The 10,710-nt window shown below is 41.2% G+C and overlaps 1 pseudogene; it reads right to left on the bottom strand.

The window, feature by feature from the left end:
- Positions 1-8,351: 8,351 nt before the first annotated feature.
- LOC113891896 lies at positions 8,352-9,379 on the bottom strand (annotated as a pseudogene).
- Positions 9,380-10,710: the final 1,331 nt, after the last annotated feature.

The raw sequence follows: 10,710 nt of genomic DNA, 5'->3' as shown, positions 1-10,710 counted from the left end.
GGTTGTATTGTAGCATATTACCACCACCAGCAGGGAAACTGTGAAGCTTCCCAGGAAGGCTAGTCTAAAGATATATTATGTAAGGCAGAATGGAGACGAGTGTGAAACTGAGCCTTTGATGTCATATATTCCTTTATTGTTAAAATCAGTTTGAGTTGATTTTTCTCTCAAATATAATGATTGGCAGTGGATCCCACATTTTATTTATTTTTAATGAACTTTTTCATAAATGAACTTATTTACAAAACAGGATAGTCACAGATATAGAAAACACACTTATTGTTACCAAGGGTAAAAGGGGTGGAGGGGTGAATTGGGAGATTGGGATTGACATATACACATTACTAAATATAAAATAGATAACTAATAAGAACATACTGTATAGCACAGGGAACTCTACTTAGTACTCTGTAATGACCAATATGGGAAAAGAGTCTAAAAAAGAGTGGATATATGTATATATATATATAACTAATTCACTTTACATCTAAAATTAACACAACATCTGAAACTAATGCAACATTGAAAATCAACTATACTTCAATAAAAATTAATCAAAAAAGAGTGCATGTAATGTAATTTTACTTGATTTCATCTGTATATAAATGTTGATAGTGGAAGGAACCCCACAAAATGATTCCTTAACCTCCATAAGTAGTTCTGCTCTCATTTCTCCCTAACTTGTATCTCTTCCTCCAGTTAGTTTTGAAGGACTTCCTGAGATTATTGTGTCCTTACATGTAATTTATTCTTGTATGAGGCCTACCATACTTCTTTCACATAGGGAACAATGCAAAAATTTGGTTAATAAAATGTTGAATAATGATTATTATTTTAAATAGATCTTATATTTTTACAATTATAGAAAGAGATGACTTCTTGTATTTACTTCTTGAGAATCCATAACTTGGAAATCTGTCATCCCTAGATTCTAACTGTATTAACAGAGAACATGAAAGGTGATTTCTGCTGAGCAGCATGAAAGTCATTAATAGTTTTGGCTTGTCTCCATGTTTCATTCAACACTTCCATAACCTCCCTCATTCTATTTCCAGTATGTTCATGTTTTCCCAGAATAGTTATGAAATCACATAATTAGTCTCCGAATCAGTAATGCTGACACAGCCATTGGCATTAAGTACAAAATAATTGATCAACTTATTTTAAAGAATATATTCCAAAGGAGTCAGGTCTATTTCAAAGACCAGAGAGAGCCTGAACATTACTACAATGTTTCTGTCCTTAGAACATGAAATGGCTCGTGAGAACTGTCCCCACACTGCCTCTAAGAATGCATACTCCTAGATGCAGTAAACACCTGCTTTGGTCCAGATTTCTGCACAAATACCATGGTGTGACTATCTATCATGAGATCAAAGGACCCAGATTCAGGGAGGTCAGGAAAAGTCTATAAAATAACATATTTAAAAGGGAAAATAATCAACAGTAAGGTAGGTGGTATATGGAGGCAACAGTGTGTTGCCACCCAAGAAATTTTAAAATAAGAGAAATGGGATTTTCCTTTGAGATTTAATCTATAAAATAAATATATAGTGGATATATAAGGTATATAAAAATTACTCAGGAAGACAGAAAACTCACAAATAAAAGTAAAAAATAATGATATGTGTGTCTTTGTGTGTACAGAAATAAAGTGAGTTAATCCAATTTTTTTTCATCTAAAAAATGCAGATAAAATTGAAAGTGTTGGTTGCTCAGTCATGTCTGACTCTTTACAACCCCATAGGGTGTGCCCTGCTAGGCTCCTCTGTCCATGGCAAGTATCCTGGCAAGAATACTGGAGTGGGTTGCCATGCCTTTCTTCAGGGGATCTTCCCAACCCAGGGATCAAACCTGGGTCTCTTGCATGGCAGGCAGATTCTTTACCATTTGAGCCACCATCCTATTTAACAGTGGCATTGTGCAGATTAAATGGAATGAAGCATGTAAAACATTTAGTACGGTGCCTGCTACATAATAAGAGCTTAGAAGGGGTGGAGGAGGAAGGAGCAGGCACATAGGGCACATAAGAAATGCTATCCATTTGCTTTCTGCACAAAAATCTCCCCAGGAACTACTCCAAGTGCTTTATATGTTTAAACCCTGTAAATCCTCACAAATACTTTTAAGTACCTTCAAGGCAAGTGCCATTATGTCTATTTTGCTAATTAAGAAACTGGCACTAAGAAGTTACTGCAATGTAGCTTTGTCAAGGTTTCAGAGTTAGCAAATGTGCTGAAGACAGGCTGGACCTGAGTCAGTTTGTACCGTTGGCGTCTATGGAGGGTGAGTGTAGCCAGAGCCCAATTTGAGGTTCTGATGATTTCTAGGGGTTCCTACCGTATCCTCTGAAGCTTCCTTATTCAAGATTAGTCTTCTCGTGGCTAAAGTCTTTCTTAGTTTGTGAAACTGCTTATATAGTCAAGTATATTTGCATAATTATAGATTTATCAAATCAGATCAGATCAGATCAGTCGCTCAGTCGTGTCCGACTCTTTGCGACCCCATGAATCACAGCACACCAGGCCTCCCTGTCCATCACCAACTCCCGGAGTTCACTCAGACGCACATCCATCAAGTCAGTGATGCCATCCAGCCATCTCATCCTCTGTCGTCCCCTTCTCCTCCTGCCCCCAATCCCCCCCAGCATCAAAGTCTTTTCCAATGAGACAACTCTTCGCATGAGGTGGCCAAAGTACTGGAGTTTCAGCTTTAGCATCATTCCTTCCAAAGAAATCCCAGGGCTGATCTCCTTCAGAATGGACTGGTTGTATCTCCTTGCAGTCCAAGGGACTCTCAAGAGTCTTCTCCAACACCACAGTTCAAAAGCATCAATTCTTCGGCACTCAGCCTTCTTCACAGTCCAACTCTCACATCTGCACATGACCACAGGAAAAACCATAGCCTTGACTAGACGAACCTTTGTTGGCAAAGTAATGTCTCTGCTTTTGAATATGCTATCTAGGTTGGTCATAACTTTCCTTCCAAGGAGTAAGCGTCTTTTCATTTCATGGCTGCAGTCACCATCTGCAGTGATTTTGGAGCCCCAAAAAATAAAGTCTGACACTGTTTCCACTGTTTCCCCATCTATTTCCCATGAAGTGGTGGGACCGGATGCCACGATCTTTGTTTTCTGAATGTTGAGCTTTAAGCCAACTTTTTCACTCTCCACTTTCACTTTCATCAAGAGGCTTTTGAGTTCCTCTTCACTTTCTGCCATAAGGGTGGTGTCATCTGCATATCTGAGGTTATTGATATTTCTCCCGGCAATCTTGATTCCAGCTTACACCACCTTAAATGGAAACAGAAATTCCTTGGTTAGCTCTTAAACTGAGCTGATATGTATGTGATCTGATACGTCCACTGTGTATTGCGATATAAAGATCTTTAATCCCCTAGAGTTACTTATTTGTTGATCTACTTATTCACTAAATATTTGAATACCTACTGTGTTCTACACCTTAAAAATGTGTTAGAATATATTTATAAATAAGTCCCAGTTTCTACCCAAGTTTATCATTGTCCGGTACAGAAGACAGATATACCAGAAATTGCAGTACAGAATAAGTGCTATCGTGGATCTTGGATTTTCCTTTATGGGAGTGAGTAGAAACCCCAAGAAGTGAACTTTTTCAAAGCTAAGCTCTTTGGAACAGACGTCCCCTTGGTCTTTCTTTTCTTCTGGTAGCTCCCCATTGCTCTCTCTGCTTTTTATTAATAGTCCAGAATAGTTCATTCCAAGGTCCAACTAGATGTTTCTATTTTACAAAGAGATTTAATGACATATATTTTAAGCAAAATTAAAAGTAAATTCTTACCTAACTGGGTTAGTTGAGACGAATTTATTTGGAAACCAGGAATCTTTTCCAATTTCCTCTGCCATCATTACACCTTGGTCTCGGGATCTTATCTCTTGACCAAGAATCAATCCCCTCCATTGCACATTTTGAAAATACATTCTTTTTACCATGGAGCCAGTTCCAAGCTGTAGATATGAGTTGTATTTAAGCTTCTTTGCAGGGCTTCAAACCACCCCTGATTTTAGTTATCTATCACTGCTTAAAAAATTATCCCTAAAACTTAGTAGCTTAAAATAGCAAATATCTATTATCTCACATTTTCTGTGAGCCAGATGTTAGATGCCTCTGGTCCTTAATCCCGCGAGGTTTCAGTTAAGCTATCAGATGAGACCACAGTCTCATGTGAGGCTCAACTGGGGAAACAAGCACTTCTGAGTTTTAGTTCCTCTTAGGGTGTTGGACTGAGGGCGTCTGTTCTTTGCTAGCTGTTAATGAGTTCTGTGCCATGTATATACAGTTCCTTGCTATGTCTCTTCAGAGGGCTGCTCTTCACATGACAGCTGACTTCTCTCAGAACAAATGTGTGAGGGAGTGAGAGAGGACATCAAAGACAGATGCCATGGTCTTTATGGAACCTAACCTCCGTAATAAGCCATCACTTTTTGTCATATTCTGTTTGTTAAGAGGAAGCCACTAATCCAGCCCACACTCAAAATTAAAAGATTGCAAACCTTGACTGCTTGGATCAGTGCATTTCTTATTTGCTCTGCCCAGGACTTCTCTATTTTAAGTCATGGGCTAATACAACCTTCAAATGCTGACTCAAAGCATCTCAAATTTCATAGATATTTGTTTCCGTCCTTTCATTTTGTTTATTCATTTTACCTTTGAACTATTTCTTTTCTAGTTTGGATTCAAACAAATTAGACCCCCCTTTAAAATATCCTATAAGAAGTCCTGTGCGGGGAGCCGGCGTGAGGACCTCCAGCCATGGCAAAGGTCATGAGGAAGGAGGCTCGACATACGCAAAGGCGGGATCGAGCCTCAGGAATCCCCCTGGAAATTCTCGAGCATCTACCCCCATAACCAGAGCCTGCCTACTTTACTACTTTGTGCTCTCCCCTACACCTCTGACTTTACGGGGGGCTGTCCCCCACCACCTCTTTCGAAGAAGGAGTTAACTTAGAGCTCCAGTTAATAAAAACTCCTGGGCGTGACAAGAGTGTTTTAACCTACAAACTCCTCTGAAGGTTCTCTAGCCTGCCTGACAGGCTTGTCCGGCCACATGTGATTGCTCACAGCCTCCCAACCGTGAGAGAGGCATGAGATGCTTTAAACCTTCTAAAAACAGGTTCCTTAGAAAAGTTAGAAAACCATCAGTATAAGTATAGTGGGCTGATTAGAAATTGTATTGGTGAAGGGTTTTTCACTTGTTGAGCCAATGTTTGTTGCTAAGTCTCCACATCCCCTGTCTTTACACACATTAATGAATATATAGAAGAAATAAGTATTAACCTTTGATATTAATCACGTTAGACCTTAGGCTAAGTAAATTCTTTCCTTAATTAAAACCCACTACACCCTCATCCTATAGGAATGTAACTTTATCTGGTACCTTCAGAAGGTGGAGTCTTTTTTAAGAATAATCACCCCTGGAGAAATAAGTGTCCTGGTTGACTGACTGCTGTCACAAGGAGAGGGTCATAAATTGTCAGCAGGCCCCCTGGCCAGAAGATGATGTAACACCCCTAAGACCTCTGTATACATTTGTATGAAGCACCTGACTTTGATAAAAGTCAGGACTGATGACCCTGCATGACTTTTGCATAACATCTCAGTGTATAAAAGTAGACCATGGAAAATAAAGAATTGGGATCAGTTTCTCGAAATACTGGTCTCCCCATGTCGCTCTTTCTTTCAAACTCTGGCTGAGTCTCCATCTGGAGTGCGGAACCCACCAAGCTTACTAATTTTGCCTGGGCTTCTAAGATCCTACTGGGGAGGCCTCAGTGTCTCCTCTCCTTCGGGAGAACGGAAGGACGCCTGCGGCCTACGTAAGTGGTGCAAACTTCTTGTCTTGAAGTTTTATTGGTCTCCTGCGTAAACCAAGCTACTCAGCCTCTTTTCTCCACTGAATTTTCCTACTGAGCTATCCTCATTCCATTACTCTTTATATCTCTAATTAATATCTAATTGAAGCTATTGTATCCTGATCCTCACTGACACCGTCCCTGCTTCAAACTCCCCGGATCAGCGGGGGCTGGACCTTGGCAGTCATGGGCTTCCCAGGTGTTGCTGGTGGTAAAGAACCTGCCTGCCAGTGAAGGAGACATAAGAGACACAGGTTTGATCCCTAATTCAGGAAGATCCCCTGCAGAAGGACATGGCAACCCACTCCAGTATTCTTGCTGGGAGAATCCCATGGACAAAGGAGCTGGCAGGTTATGGGGTTGCCAAGAGTCAGGACTGAAGTGACTTAGCATGCATGCATAAGTCATGATGCATATTTATATGTTAATTTAAAAAATCATCTTCCTAAAGAAGTCTCTTCTGACTTTCAAAAGGTATGTAAAATATTTAAGACAACATATTTACATTTGGTTTAGACATGCCTTGTCTGCCTTCTGTTCGATTGTTACCGTTCATTCCCCAGTTACTTTGGAGAGAGGGAGGAAATTCTTTCACAGTGGAAAAAATCTATTTTCATTAGGGTCACTTTGAATATAATTTTTTAGGACATGTGATTTTTTTAGAGGAGCTCTATAAATTCAAAATTGTATTATTATTTATGTATTAATGCGTAACTAAAGATGCACTTATCAAAATCACAGAAAGTGCATTACCGCTATGGAAAATATACATATTCTATCATATTGTCTGCTCCAATAGGACTATAACTCATAGAACTAATAATCCTAACATTTTTGCATCATATGAATTAGAATGGGAATGCCACTTAGTAAATTTGTGTCTACTTCAGATTTTAATATCTCATGTCCTATGAAATATATTATTTTTCTTTTTCTTGTGATTTAAATTTTCCCCAATTCTTAAAAGTTTTTAGTTTAACAAAATTAATTCTGGACTGCCCTCTTTCATCTTCTCCAACAATAATTCACTTGCTGCTAAAGCTAATTGAGCATTAATTACCATATTATTATCACAGTGTTACAGCAGCACATGATATTATGTTGGGAGCCATGTGAAATGAGGTCATGAATATTTTGTGCTGAGGGGTTTATGGGTCCCGAGATAGACTCTAAAGACCAGAAAATTGAAGTATAATCACTGGACATAGGTAATGCAGAAGTGCAAAAGTCAATTTCACTTACACCTTAGAACAAGATGTATATTTCATTATCTTTTGTCAAAAGCTTTATTCATTGGATCCACCTGCAATGCAGGAGACCCCGTTTCAATTCCTGGGTTGGGAAGATCCCCTGGAGAAGGGAGAGGTTACTTACTCCAATATTCTTGGGCCTTCCTGGCAGCTTGGACAGTAAAGAATCTGCTTGCAATGTGGGAGACCTGAGTTTGATCCCTGGGTCAGGAAAATCCCCTGGAGGAATGCATGGCAACCCACTCCAGTATTCTTGTCTGGAGAATCCCATGGACAGAGGAGCCCGGCGGACTATAGTTCATGGGGTCGCAAAGAGCTGGACACGACTGAACAACTAAGCGCAGCAGCAGCAGCAGCAGCACCCATTTATGTCAGTTCTGAGCTGAAAATAGTCACTTTCTTCAGAGCTTACAGTATGATAGAAAAAAACAGTAGTAAATGTTAAAAATCTCCTTTTTTAAAAACTTAAAAATTAAGAGCTTTTTTTTTTTTTTTTTTTTTAGTTTAAATATTTGCTTGCAGTTTATTTTGGTTTTTCTAAATAGACATTCACATCTGTAAACAATAGGATGTTGGTTTCAGCCCCAACCCCCGATTCCTTACAAGTCTTTGTTCTCACACATTGGCTAGAACTGCCATTTGCTGTTGTTAGTCGCTAAGCCGTGTCCGGCCCTGTTGTACTCCATGGACTGTTGCACACTAGACTCCCCATGGGATTTCCCAAGCAAGGGTACTGGAGTGGGTTGCCATTTCCTTCTCCAAATTAAGAGCTTTTTAAGAAAAAGGTTTTAGTATGAAATATTTTATATGGGGTTTCCCTCATGGCTCAGACGGGAAAGAATCTGCCTGCAATGCAGGAGACCTAGGTTCGAGACCTGGGTTGGGAAGATTCCTTGGAGAAGCGAATGGCTACCCACTCTAGTATGCTTTCCTGAAGAATTCCATAAACTTTTGTCCAAAAAGCATTCACCATCCTCTAGCTGATGTAGAAAATATTTCTTTTTTTCCTGTTCAAGGAAATTGTTCTTCCCTGACTATAGCACTTCAGAATCCAGCCTCCCCCAGCCTGAGAGACAATGCCTACTAACTGCACAGGTCTGGTGTACTGACACACTGTATAAGGCTCCTTGTGTGTTGTCTCACACAACGAGAGGGCAGGAGCAAAGGGAGTGGATACTCTCGGGGGATTTGCTTTTTGTCTGAAATCTAATCTACTTGGCAACACTCTTAGGTCCAGGCTCTGGGAGAGGTTCTGTGGGCCTGAAATGGTGGTGGACTTCACGGTCCCAGCCCGCTGTGGTAAGAAGGGAGTGATTCAGTGCGGACCAAGTAGCCTCTCCCACAAAGTTTCTTTGGGTCTGGCTTCTAAACCTCCGAAAGGTCTAAGTACAGTACAGCAAGTGAGTAGTTGTGGCTGACAGAGGCCAGGAGGGGAGCACTGTGTGGAGAGAACACCGGCCCAGAGACGCACTAGGACTGCACCACCGAGCTGAGGGCACAGCTTGCACTCTTGGTGTCCACAGGGGGGACAGTCCCATTCTCATCACCAAAGACAAAGACTTCAGTCTGCTGAGGATGCAAAGCCGGGGAGGCAAGAAGGTAGCCAGAGGCACCATGGCCCATCTGTGAGGCTGGCTTGGGACAGCAGATATCCTCCAATACGATTCTATTGTCCTCGCCACATGAAAGAAACACAGGATCCTTGTGGAGAAAGGCAGCAACACAGGTGGCCTGCCCAGAATGAGCTCGGTAGGAATTTTGAACCATCTGCCGAGCAAGGTCTCAAACCTTGATCCAGAAGTCTTTGCTACCAGCTCACAGCTTGTGTGCCAGAGCTCAGGACACTGACTGTAGACACAATGTCATTGTGCTTATATTTGCAGAACTTGTTGTCAATGAGCGTCTCATTCTCATCCAGCTCCCACAATTCAACAGCACCTGGATCAGAAGCCACTAGGATACCTCTGTCTCCTATCCAAGTGAGGTTAGCCACTTGCCTCTGTCTGGACTCCAGAGAAGCAGAAACCTTCCTTGGGGGCGGCACAAAGCGGCCTTGAAAAGCCTGAGGGGGCCAGCCCGGCAGTGGTCACTCAGGTTAGAAGCCTGGAGCAGGAACATCCCATCAAACAGGTACAGTGCAGCCTCCAATATCTGCTCCATAGGCAGGCGTGTTAGGGGGAGGGTTCCACTTTTGGCCACAGGGTGTGGGCACGAGGAAGGACGGGGTTTCCTTCTGCATCTCCACGATTCTAACTCCAGCCTAGACACAAACTGGACGCCCGCCTGAGATTCAGCTCAGTGAGCCCCCATCTGGTTCCTTTCTGGGCCTCTGGTCTTTAAAACAGGCTACAGCTTCTATATCTCCTGAAGAAGAAAATATTGAGTGTTAATGGTTTATCTATGTAGCAGTCCTTTAAAATCCTCTCCCCAAAGAAGGACATTGAGCAATCATTTTAATTCTTTCTAAACAGCATTATCTACAAATCTTAGTGCTCTTAAGCTGTTATTTCTAGATCAAAGACCTTTGATATTTCCTCTTTGTTTACAGGATATATTCCAAACTTTTAAGTTGAAAGTATGACACCCTGTGAGGCTTCCCTGGTGGCTCAGATGGTAAACAATCTGCCTGCTATGTGAGTGACCCAGGTTCAATCCCTGAGTCAAGAAGATCCACTGAAGAAGGGAATGGCTACCCACTCCAGTATTCTTGCCTGGAAAATTACTTAGACAGAGGAGCCTGACAGGCTACTGTCCATGGGGTCACAAAGAATTGGACTCAACTGAGCGACTAACATTTCCACTTTTCATGAAAACTTGTGGTCCCAGAAGACTTTTCTAGCCCCACCATTCATTACTTTATTACACTCCAGCTTTGACTTTCATAATGAATAGTTTTTACAACACTGTATTTTAACTGAACGATTCTTGTGCTTTGTGTTATTTGTCTCCTTGCCTTTCCAACTGCTGTTCCTTTCACCTGGCTCTTTATCTGGTTCTTAAGCACGCATGACATTGCTCTTTCCCTCCTCTTATTGCCAGGGATATTTGGCAGTATCTGGAGACTTTCTGGTTGGCCCAACTGGAGGATGCCACTGGTGTCTGGTGGATAGAGGCTAGGGATGCTGTTAAACATTCTACAATGCACAAGACAGACACCATGACAAAGAATGATCTCTTCCAAAACATTCCTAGTGCCAAGGTTGAGAATCTCAAGATAGAAAGTCCTGTCCTTTGCTCTTTGTTCAAATTCTAACTGTTCTTTGTAGCTTCTTTTAATGATTACCTCCTGCATGAAAGCTGGTCTTGGTCTTTCCATCCACATAATTACTCTTCTGACTTTCAACCTTCCCAGACAAAGTACTTTTTTTCTATTTAGTATTTTATTTTTTATTTATTTAAGGCAATTTTTAAAGAAGTAGTTTTAGATACACAGCAAAATTGAGAGGAGGGTATGGGGATTTCCCATATGCTTTCTGCTCCCATATGTGCATAATTTCTACCATATCAACATCCTTCACCAGAGTGGTACATTTGTTACAATTGCTAAACCTCCCTTGGCACGTTGTAACC

Source organism: Bos indicus x Bos taurus, chromosome 4 (genome assembly GCF_003369695.1).
Source record: "Bos indicus x Bos taurus breed Angus x Brahman F1 hybrid chromosome 4, Bos_hybrid_MaternalHap_v2.0, whole genome shotgun sequence".
In the NCBI taxonomy this organism is placed as follows: domain Eukaryota; kingdom Metazoa; phylum Chordata; class Mammalia; order Artiodactyla; family Bovidae; genus Bos; species Bos indicus x Bos taurus.
The sequence above is the reverse complement of the archived record's forward strand: the minus strand, read 5'-3'. Positions and strand labels throughout refer to the sequence as shown.